The following is a 12,310-nucleotide window of genomic DNA, read 5'->3' as shown; positions in this document are numbered from 1 at the left end:
TACTTAGGTATAAGTATATCAAAATATATATAAGATCCATATGAGGAAAACTATAAAATTTTGATAAATGATAATAAAGGGGAACTAAATAAATGAAGCGATATTCCATGTTAATTGATAGGAAGACTTAATATTTTCAAGGCATCAATTATCCCCAACTTGATCTTTGGATTCATTCCAATCAAAATCCCAACAAGTTATTTTATGAATATTGATAAACTTATTCTATAGTTTATACAGAGAGGCAAAAGATCCAGAATACCCAACACAATATTGAAGAATAAAGTTGGAGAACTGATGCTACCTGATTTCAAGACTTACTGTAAAGATTCAGTAATCAAGACAGGGTGATATTAGTGAAAAATTATACAAATAGAGTAATGGAACAGAATACAGAGCCCAGAAATAGAACCTCATGAATATATTCAACTGATCTTTGATCAAAGTGCAAAAGCAATATACTGGAGCAAAGATAGTTTCTTCAGCAAATGGTATTGGAACAATTGGACATCCATATCCCCCCACCTACTGGTCCTCACAAAAAAAAAAAATCTAGATACAGACTTCACATCCTTCACAGAAATTAACTCAAAATGGATTATAGACCTAAATGTGGAATTCAAAACTATGAAACTCCTGTAAGATGACATAGGAGAAAATCTGGATGACTTTGGGTATGATGATGCCTTTTTAGATACAACACCAAGGACATGATCCATTTAAAAAAATTGATAAATATAAAACTTGGGCTCTGCAAAAAACACTATCAAGAGAATGAGACGAGAATACACAGATTGGGAGAAAATTTTTGCAAAAGACACATCTGATAGAAGGCTATTATCCAAAATATACAAAGAACTCTTAAAATTCGACAATAAGAAAACAAACTGATTAAAAAATGAGCCAGTGACCTTAAAGACACCTACCGAAGAAGATACACAGATGGAAAATAAGCATAAGAAAGGGTGCTTCACATCATATGTCATTAGGAAAATATAAATTAAAACAATGAGATGCTACAACACACCTATTAGAATGGCCAAAATTCAGAATATTGACAACACCAATTGTTGACAAGGATATGGAACAACAGAAACTTTCATTCATTGCTGAGTGGGTATGCAAAATTGCATAGCCACTTTGGAATATAGTCTGGTGTTTTCTTACAAAATTAAATATACTTACCATTGGATTCAGTAATTGTGCTCCTCATTATTTACTTAAAGGAGTTGAAACCATATGTCCACATAAAAACTTGCATGCTGACATTTACAGCAGCTTTATCCATAATTGCCAGACCTTGAAAGTAACCAAGATATCCTATATCTTGAATGGATAAATAAACTGTGGCACAACCAGATAATGGAATATTATTCAGCACTAAAAAGTAATGAACTATCAGGCCATGAAAAGACACGGAGGAACTTAAGTGCATATTACTAAGTGAAAAGCCAATCTGAGATAGGTACATACTGTATGATCCAACTATATGATATTCTGGAAAATACAGAACTATGGACACCATGGACACAATAAAAAGATCAGTGATTGCTAGTGGGGTGGGGGAGAGGAGATGAATAGGCAGATGATAGAGGATTTTTACGGCAGTGAAAACACCCCATATGATATTATAAAGATGGATATATGTCATTATTCATTTGTCCAAACCCACTGAATCTACAACATCAAGAGTGAACCCTTAGGCACACTTGGGACTTTGTGTGATTATAATGTGTCAATGTAGGTTCATCGTTGGTAAAAAATAAAATACTATTTTGGTGAGTGATATTGATAATGGGGGAGCCTATGTATATTGCGGGGCAGAGAGTATATGAAAAATCTCTGTACCTTCCTCTCAATTTTACTGTAAACCTAAAACTGCTCTAAAGAAATAAAACCTTAAAAAAAAAAAAAAAAAGCAAATTACCTACAAGGGGAAAAGGGTTGAGGCTGCCTCCAGGCTTTTCTACAGCTAGAAGAAAACACACTAATATCTACAAAGTTTTGAGAGGAAAAGTGGCTCAAGAATTATACCCAGCCAAACTGACACTCTGCTGTAAAGGCACTGGACTAAGTCCTTACACATTATCTCATTTAGTCTTAACAATAAACCTATGAGAGAGGCATTATTATGATTCCTGTCTTAAAAAAGAGAAGTCTGAGGTTCTGCAACTTTAAATCACTTGCCAGCATTGTGTTAGCCAGGAATCTAATCCCAGTAGTATGACTTCAAATGCCTTTATATTAATTCTCTCATTTAATCCTCATAATAATTCTGTGGATTTTTTCCCCCTCAGATTAAAAAAAGACAACTTGAGTATTAAAAGATGAAATAATTTTCCCAAAGACATTACAGTGCTGGGATTCAATCCGGGCCTATATAATTCCACCAATCATGGGCTTTCCAGAGTGCCAAGCTTTAGTATTGTGCGTGTGTGTGTGTGTGTGTGTAGGTTTAATTACTGATTTCATCTGACTCTGTCGTCATCCCCTCTTCACCTTTTCTTGGAAAACATACTGTACAGAGAAGTCTTAATTCCTAAAACTTTCACTTACCCTGATTTTATGATCTAGTAAACATGCCCTTGGCAATTTTTATTCAAGATCAGAACTGAACTTGGTGAGTACAGAGCTTATGGTTCTAAATGTGCTTCAGAAGCCAAAGAAATTGGAAAAGGGCAGAAAGCAGTGAGATTCTCACAATGTAACTCAGTACTATTGTTCTACTTAATTCCTTAGCCTGGAAACAAATTTTTCCTGAGGAAAACAAAACAAAACAAAAAAACCAAAACAAGTCTATAAGCTCTGATTTCTCTGCCTGTTCAGATAGTTCCTTATTTGTCTCTTTGTTGTTGTTGTTTTTTTTTTCTTTTCTTCTTTTTTTTTTTTTTTTAGGAGTGTCAAATTGCTTCAGGGATGAGCAAATCAATGAATATAGGTTTTATTTTTGTGTTATAGACCAACATATCTGTTCGTAATTTATGTCCTGATTTTATTCTACTGTGTCATGAACTCACACTCTGAGGTAGTAGGCTGTGGACAGAAACTTCTACCGTGCTTTGAATTGAGTTTTTAGTTTCTTGGATGGAATGGTATGTATGCCCTGTAAGAATCACAGAATCGTGGATGAAAAAAAAAATTCATAGATGCTCCTCTGAAAATTTAAAAACATGAAACTTTTTTAAAAAACAAGTTCTTTAAGCAGAATAGTAAATTTTACATTATCAAGTAATAGATCCAAAATGTAGATAATCCCAAACCACAAATGAGCCAAAAAGTAATTTATAATTAGTTTAAGAATGTGTTAATTTTGTTTGGTAATACTAGTAGAGTTTGTGTGTGCACTAACTGTACCATTTTTAGGTTAATGGTAAAATTGATCTGATTTCCTAGAATAGTAAATGTTGACTGGTTGATGCAGGGAGGCAACTGTTCTAGGATTATAGCTTTGCAAATATATCTGTCTCTGGGTAAGGAACACTTAAATAGCAATTAACCTTGAATCTGACACTTCATTCCTTTCATACCTAGGGTGGGCTAACAAAATCAATTTATGAAGTGGCCATATGAAAGGACCTTTTATAGTTGATTTAAAGTATGAATCCTAAAAGCTGTTTTATTCCAAAAAAATCAAGAAGACCTGCAATATTTATTCTAGGGAGGAACAAGTAGCTGGTGCATAAAAATATTTTTTAATCTTCCCAAGCATATTTACATTATTTTTTGCACTCACTAGATGTTCCTGGCATTTTCATGTACAATGTGAACAACCAATAATTGACTACTAGCATTTTATTTAAACTAGAAACCAATTTATTCTTAAAAATAGAAATTAAAGAAACACCTAAGAGGGGTGAAAGTGGTCAAAAGGTACAAATTTCCAGTTATAAAATATTAAATCCTGGGGATGTAATATACAGTATGGTGACTATAGTTAATACTGTAATGTATATTTGAAAGTTGCTAAGACAGTCCTGACAGTTCTCATCACAAGAAAAAAAATTGTCTATGTATGGTGATGGATATTAACTATGCTTATTGTGGTGACCATTTTGCAATATACACATATATTGTATTCTTATATAATATGAAACTAATATGTTATATGTCAATTATATCTCAATTTAAAAAAAATAACAAAAAATCTTACCTAAATTTATGAATTTGCTACTGGTACTTTCTTTAAGAATCATTAGGCATGGAATTAAGCAGAGAAATTCCATTTGGAGTGAGAGATCTAAGTTTGTTTCCTGGCTGCACTTCCTAACTGTGTAAACATGAGCAAACTCTGAACTTCAGTTCAGATAAATTTAACACTTACCTCAAGTGTTTGTTGGCTTGGCATCCATGAGACGTAGGTTAAAAGCATGTTGAAAAATGTAAAGCACTACAGAAGTAATAATTGTTGTTCTCTTCAGTTTAATTCAGACATGAATTTCCCTGAACCTTTGCTCTAAAGTAGAACCTTAGGTTAATTTTGGAGTTTCCTGACTCTCTGAGCCTTATGCCAGGCCCTGGCTATGTTCCTGAGAGAACAGAGAAGTGGGGAGAGGAGAAATGTTCCTTCCATTCATCTTTCCTAAGCCATACAAAAAGGCCTTGTAAACCAGAGACTATGCAAATAAGAGTGAAACAATAAGAATTCACCCCCCTGTAAATTAAACTTGAGAAGTTTTCTTTTCTGTGTGAGCTGATCATGAGGGCATTGAAAGCTGTCTCCAGAGTTCCCGTGATAAAATCCTTCAATGTTGAATTACTGAAGGATGCCCTAACTCCGAGAATGGAGCAGAAGAGGAGAGTGATGAGAAAAGAGAATGCTTATGTTGACACACAGAAATGCTTTTGTAATCAGCAAGGAATGGAAGGGAATAAAGTGCACATGAATGTTTAATGGGGTTTTTAGGCAATTAAATTTTGCAGAAATGTGCTGTAAGCATGTGGCATTGCTTAAGGGCTAGCCCGATCAGGTCAGGTGATCACAGTCTTGTTTGAACACTGTGTGGCAGGGAAGGGAGAGAAACATATTCGTTTTTTGAGGAATATGGGATGGCTGCCTTAGAGCAGTGATCTGTTGTTTACGACTTTCGGTTAGCAGGAATCATTAGGCACCACCTACATTGGATCCAAGGATGGGGTGGGGGGGGAATAATGCTTTCTAGAAAGAAAAGAACAAGTAAAGATATCTCCACTGTATCACAGACTGTGTTGCTAAAGGCATACTGTTGCTCTGTAGGGGGGCTATCAAGAGGGGACAAGATAAAATTACAGCTGATTCTGCATTTGTATGTTATCTTGGCAAGAACAGCAGCAGGGCTTAGCTTAACAAAATATTAACACTCTTCCCAAATGCTAATGAAATATAAGTAGAGAAATTGGGGGGAATTCTGAATGTAAGTATTTTATTGGCTGATTCTTTTACACATTTGCCTTTTGCCTCATTTATACAGGCATAGACATGGAATTGGAGGTGAGTGTCTCCATGGCCCACACAATCACATTAACTGTCATCCTCAACTCACTGACCTTCAAACATCCAGATCTATGGTTTGGGAAAGAAGGGGGGAGAGAGGGGGAGGGAGAAAGAGAGAGAGGGAAAGAGAAATAAAGAGGAAGGAGGGAGGAAGAAAAAAAGGAAGGGAAGGAAAAGAAAAAAATGATAAATCGTGTGCAAACAAACACGATTTACCAAATCTCCAAGAAGTATGTGAAGGACTTACCTATGACTGAGAGGTAGAAAAAGATTAGGCCTTTAACTGCATCAGTTAGAAATAGCCTGTGGTGAAGAAACACACCCAAGCTCTTACACCTCCTCTCCAGTACGTTGTGCAAATTGATTAGAATACCTTTTGTAACTACTGTGGCCACATTTCCTAAGGAAGGAGATCGCAGATAAATAGCTTAATATCCTAAAAGAGCGTATAAGCATAAGGATAAGGTCTCAGCATAATAAAATTTCAAAAACAGACTTTTCCCAAATTGTGGATGGACTGAGGATAGTAATTCATACCAGAATAGGCTGACTCACTCCAACTGTCTTATTAGAGTGTTTTTCACATAGACTGATCTGTTTGAATGCCTCCAATAGTTCTGTGCTCTTGAAAAGTCTATTTTTTTTCCTCTGCCAAATAAAGATACTCTACTTTGACTTCAGAGAAATGTTTTTTTATGAGTCCATTGAAGCTGTGGTCTTACTCATTTTATAAGTCTCTTTACCTGGTAGGTTGTACAAATAGGACCAGCCCACTTTACTTATTTTTATTTTTTTTTTAAGATTTATTTATTTATTTGAGAGAAAGAACACGCATGAGAGAGTGTGACTGGGGGAAGAGGCAGAGGGAGAGAATCTCAAGAAGACCCCCCCCTTTTCTCTCAGTGGTGCTATCTGTCAGTCACCAAAGGTCAAAACTTGACTTGTATCCAGAACATGTAAAAATCTCCATCTCCATTTGGGATTTCTGTAGGGATTGAAGGAGGTCCACCCACATTAGGAAGGGCAGTTTGCTCTAGTCAGTCTACAGCTTTCAATGTTATTCTCATCCAAAAACACCTTTACAGAAATATCCAGAATAATGTCTGACCAAATATTCGGGCACCCCATGGCCCAGTCAAGTAGACATATGAAATGAACGATCACACCAAATCTTTTGCATGCTTTAAATTTGGGTTGTTTATCTTTTTATTATTGATTTGTACCAGTTTTACATGTTCTGGATAAAAGTCATATGAACACACACACACACACACACATATACATATATCTCAACTGAAGTATATGGCTTATTTTCAAATTTCTAATGATGTTTATTTAGAGTAAAAGTTTCCTATTTTCATGAACTTTTTAAAAAAATGTTTTGTTACAGTTAGTGCTTTTGCATTCTGCCTAAGAACTCTGGTTACATCAAGTTTCAAAAATAATGTCCTATGTTTTCTTCTGGAAGCTTTGTAGTTTTCGCTTTTAGATTTAGGTGTATGATCTATCTCTAATTGTTTCTTTTCTAAAGATTTACTTATTTAGTGAGAGAGAGAGAGAGAGCAGGTGCGTGCACAAGTGGGGCAGAGAGAAAGAGAATCTTTATGCAGACTCCCCACTGAGTGTGGAACCCATCACAGGGCTTAATCTCACGATCCATGAGATCATAACCTGAGCTGAAACCGAGTCAGACGCTTACCTGACTGAGACACCTAGACACCCCTCAAATTAATTCTGTATATGGTGTAAGATAGAGGAATTGAGGTGTTTTTTTAAAATATATGGTTATTCAATTGTGTGAAAGATTTCCCCATTTTAAACTATTAATATTTTTGCTAAAAATCAATTATTATATATATGTGGCCCTATTTCTGGATTCTTTAATTTGTTACATTGATCTGTTTTTCTATCTTTATGCCAATAGAACACTATCTTGACTACTGTGTCTTTATAGTAAGTTTTAAAGTCTTCTATGGACTGTAAGACTATAAGTGTTGATTATTTTCAAGATGGGTATTCTTTTAAAGATTTATTTATTTATTTGAGAGAGAGAGAGAATGTAAGTGGGGGGAGGGGCAGCAGGAGAGAACTTTCAAGCAGACTCCCCACTGAGCGGGAAGCCCAACACAGGGCTCAGTCCCATGATCCATGAGATCATGACCCAAGCTGAAACCAAGATTTGGAGGCCTAAGCAACTGAGCCACCCAGGTGCCCCATTTTCGAGATTGTTTTGACTATTCAAAAGTCTTTTGAATTTCCACAAAATTTAAGAATTAGCTTTTAATTTTCTAACAAACAAACAAATAAACCATGCTTTCATTTTAATTCAGATTGCATTGGACCTGTAGATCAATTAAGGAGACTAGAATTGATCTTTTAATAATCTCGATTCTTTTAATCCATGAACATGTTGTTTCTTTACCTTTATTTAGTTCTTATTTAATTTTTCCTAGAACATGTTAGGTTTTTTTTTTTTCAATGTAAGTATAGCTAACATACAGTGTTATATTAGTTTCAGGTGTACAATATAGTGATTTAACATTTTTTAAAGACTTATTTATGTATTTCAGAGAGAGACAGCATGAGCAGGAGGGGGAATCTGAAGCAGGCTCCACAGCGACAGGTGTGAGGTGATATCTCATTGTGGTTTTGATTTGCATTTCCTGATGATGAGTGATTTTGAGCACTTTTCATGTGTCTGTTGGCCATCCAGATGTCTTTGGAGAAATGTCTTTTCTTGTCTTGTACCCATTTTTAATTGGATCATTTGGTTTTTTGGTGTTGAATTGTATAATTTCTTTATGCATTTTGGGGTTACCTTTATCAGATATGTCATTTGCAAATATTTTTCTCCCATTCTGTAGGTTGTCTTTTTTTAAATTGTATCCTTTTTTATGCAAAAGCTTTTCATTTTGATGTAGTCCCAATAGTTTATTTTTGCTTTTGTTTCCCTTGCCTCAGGAGACATATCTAAAAAAATGTTGCTACAACTGATGTCAGAGAAATTATTGCCTGTACTCTCTTCTAGTATTTTTATGGTTTCATGTCTCACATTTGGGTCCTTAATCCATTTTGAATTTATTTTTGTGTATGGTGCAAGAAATTGGTCCAGTTTCATTTTTCTGCATGTTGCTGTCCAGTTTTTTCAACACCATTTGTTGAAGAGACTATGTTTTTCCCATTGCATATTCTTTCCTCCCTTGTTGAAGATTAATTGACCATATAATTGTGGTGTTATTTCTTGGCTTTCTATTCTGTTCCATTGACCTATGTGTCTGTTTCTGTGCCAGTACCATACTGTTTTGATTACTACAGCTTTGTAATATAACTTGAAATCTCAGATAGTGATACTTCCAGTTTTGTTCTTTTCCAAGATTGCTTTGGCTACTCACGATCTTTATGGTCCCGTACGAATTTTAAGTTTGTTTGTTCTAGTTCTTTGAAAAGTGTTGCTGGCATTTTTTTTTTTTAATTTTTTTTTAAAGATTTTATTTATTTATTTGAGAGAGAGAGAATGAGAGACAGAGAGCACGAGAGGGAGGAGGGTCAGAGGGAGAAGCAGACTCCCCGCTGAGCAGGGAGCCCGATGCGGGACTTGATCCCGGGACTCCAGGATCATGACCTGAGCCGAAGGCAGTCGCTTAACCAACTGAGCCACCCAGGCGCCCAAGTGTTGCTGGCATTTTGATAGGGATTGCATTAAATGTATAGATTGCTTTGGGTAGTATATACATTTTAACAATATTTCTTTTTTCAATCCATGAGCATGGAATGTTTTTCCATTTCTTTGTGTTGTCTTCAGTTTCTTTCATCAGTGTATTATAGTTTTCAGAGTACAGGTTTTCACCTCCTTGGTTAGGTTTATTCCTAGGTATCTTACTGTTTTTGATGCAATTGTAAATGTTTTCTTAATTTCTTTCTGCTGCTTCATTATTGGTGTATATACAAATGGAACAGATTTCTGTACATTGATTTTGTATCCTGCATCTTTACTGAATTCATTTATTGGATCTACAGTTTTTGGTGGAGTCTTTCAGGTTTTCTATATAGAGTATCATGTCATCTGCAAATAGTGAAATTTTGACTTCTTCTTTTGGATGCCTTTTATTTATTTTTGTTGTGTGATTGCTATGGCTAGGACTTCCAGTACTATGTTGAATAAAAGTAGTGAGTCCTTGTCTTGTTCCTGACCTTAGGGGAAAAGCTCTCAGTTTTTCCCCATTAAGGATGATGTTAGCTATGGATTTTTCATAAATGGCCTTTATTATGTTGAGGCATATTCCTTCTAAACCTACTTTGTTGAGGATTTTTATCATGAATAGATGTTGTGCTTTGTCAAATGCTTTTTTAGCCTCTATTGAACTGATGATATTGTTCTTATCTTTTCTCTTAACTAATGTGATGTATCACATCAATTGATTTGTGAATATTGAACCACTCTTGCAACTCAGAAACAAATCCCATTTGATTGTGGTAGATGATTTTTTTAATGTATTGTTGGATTCAGTTTGCTAGTATTTTGTTGAGGATTTTTCCATATATGCTCATCAGGGATATTGGCCTATAGTTCTCTTTTTTAGTAGTGTCTTTATCTGGTTTTGGTATCAGGGTAATGCTGGCTTCATAGAATGAATTTGGAAATTTTTCCCCCTTTGCTATTTTTTGGAACAGTTTGAGAAAAATAGGTATTAACTCTTCTTTAAATGTTTGGAAGAATTCACCTATGAAACCATCTGGTCCTGGACTTTTGTTTGTTGGGGGTTTTTTGATCTGATTTCATTTCTTTTCTGGTTATCAAGTCTATTCAAGTTTTCTACTTCTTCCTGCTTCAGTTTTGGTAGGTTATATGTACCTAAGAATTTATCCATTTCTTCTGGGTAGTCCAGTTTGTTAGCTTATAGGTTTTCATAATATTCTCTTACAATTCTTTGTGTTTCTGTGGTGTTGGCTATTATTTTTCATAGTAATTTTTTTTTTTTTTAGTATTTATTTATTTAAAAGAGAGAGACACAGTTAGAGAGGGAACACAAGCAGGGGGAGTGGGAGAGAGATAAGCAGGCTTCCCGCTGAGCAGGGAGCCTGATATTGGGCTCAATCCCAGGACCCTGGGATCATGACCTGAGCCGAAGGTGACGCTTAACAACTGAGCCACCCAGGCGCCCCTATTTTTCCTAGTAATTTTGAGTCCTCTGTCTCTCTGTCTCTGTCACTCTCCCCCCACCTTTTTTTTAAATGAGTCTGGCTAGTGGTTTATTATTTTTGTTAACCTTTTCAAAGAACCAGCTCCTGGACTCTTAGAGATGGCCAAGGAGTAGGAGACCTAAATTTCATCTGGTCCCAGGAATTCAGCTAGATAGGGATCAAACCATTCTGAACATGTACAAACTCAACAGGAGATCGAAGAAAAGAATAGCAGTAGCTCTCTGAACAGAAAAGCGACCACTTTCTGGAAGGTAGGACGTGTGGAGAAGTGAATCCGAGGTGATATTCGGGAGGATAGATGGCGGGGGATGTCGGCCGCTTCTGGCAAGTGATAGAGCCATGGAGCACAAAATCGGAACTTTTAGAAGTCCACTCTGCTGAGGGACGTCACTCCAGTGGCTAAGCGGGGGGTGGAACCCTCACTGGGACAGTGTGGTTTCAGGACCCTCAGGGTCACGAAAGACCAGGGGAGCCTGAGTGTGGCAGAGCTCCCAGGTATCAGAATGGGGAAGCTGGCTGTAGAGATGGAGCCGAGGAGTGGGCTCTCAGCTCGGGGTTGCCATAAACTGTGATCAGCAGCACAGGCCACTGCTCTTCCAGCAGGGACCCAACAAGCAGCAGATTCGGGGAGACTCCCCTTCCTCCCCTGGGAGGAGCAGCACAGGAGCGCACTGCAGGGATCTGCTGGGTTTGGAGACTGCACACAGGGTCGAGTGCCAGAGATAGAAACGCTTGGTCACAGGCCGGGTGAGCACGGAGTGCGGCTGGAAACCGGGAGACGGGAGTGATTGACTGCTTTTCTCTGGGGGCGCACTGAGGAATGGGGCCCCGAGTTCTCGGCTCCTCTGGGGTGGAGATTGAGAGGCTGCTAATTTCACTCTCGTCCTCTAAAGCTGTACCGAAAGCTTGCAGGGAACAAAAGCTCCCGAGAGCAAACCCAAGCAGATTACTTAGCCTGGACCCAGCAAGGCAGGGCAATTCGGCCTCCGGCAAAGACATTTGGGACCCATGGCAACAGGCCCCTCCCCCAGAAGATCAGCAAGAATAGCCAGCCAAGACCAAGTTTACCGATCAATGAGAACGGGAGAACTCCAGCACTAGCGGAATATAGCACATAGAATTCATGGCTTTTCCCCCATGACTCTTTAGTCTTTCAAAGTTAATTGTTTTAATTTTTTTTTTTGAATTTTTCTTTTTACCTTTTTCAACCAACATCTTATCAATCCCTTTTTTAAAAATCTTTTTTATTTTTCATTTATAGAGTCATATTCTATCCCTTCATAGTAGTGAACCTTATTTTTGGTATATATATATACCAAACATATATATATTTATATATATATACCAACTTATATATATAAGTTGTTCTCTCTTTAAAATTTTGGGATACAGTTTCTTCTTTTTTTTTTTTTTATTCTTATGTTAATCCCCATACATTACATCATTAGTTCTAGATGAAGTGTTCCATGATTCACTGTTCGTGCACAACACCCAGTGCTCCATGCAGAACGTGCCCTCCTCAACACCCACCACCAGGCCAACCCATCCTCCCACCCCCCTCCCCTCTAGAACCCTCAGTTTGTTTTTCAGAGTCCATCTTCTCTCATGGTTCGTCCACCCCTCCGATTTCCCCCGCTT

At 37.0% G+C, this 12,310-nt stretch overlaps 1 long non-coding RNA gene across 1 annotated transcript in view; it reads left to right on the top strand.

The window, feature by feature from the left end:
- LOC145716325 (uncharacterized) overlaps positions 1-12,310 on the top strand; it is a 123,506-nt gene that overhangs the window by 12,376 nt on the left and 98,820 nt on the right. The window lies entirely within an intron of this gene.

The sequence above is a fragment of the Leptonychotes weddellii genome, chromosome 11 (genome assembly GCF_054177405.1).
Source record: "Leptonychotes weddellii isolate Sample4059 chromosome 11, ASM5417740v2, whole genome shotgun sequence".
Classification (NCBI taxonomy): Eukaryota; Metazoa; Chordata; class Mammalia; order Carnivora; family Phocidae; genus Leptonychotes; species Leptonychotes weddellii.
This window is presented reverse-complemented; position numbering and strand designations above follow the sequence as displayed.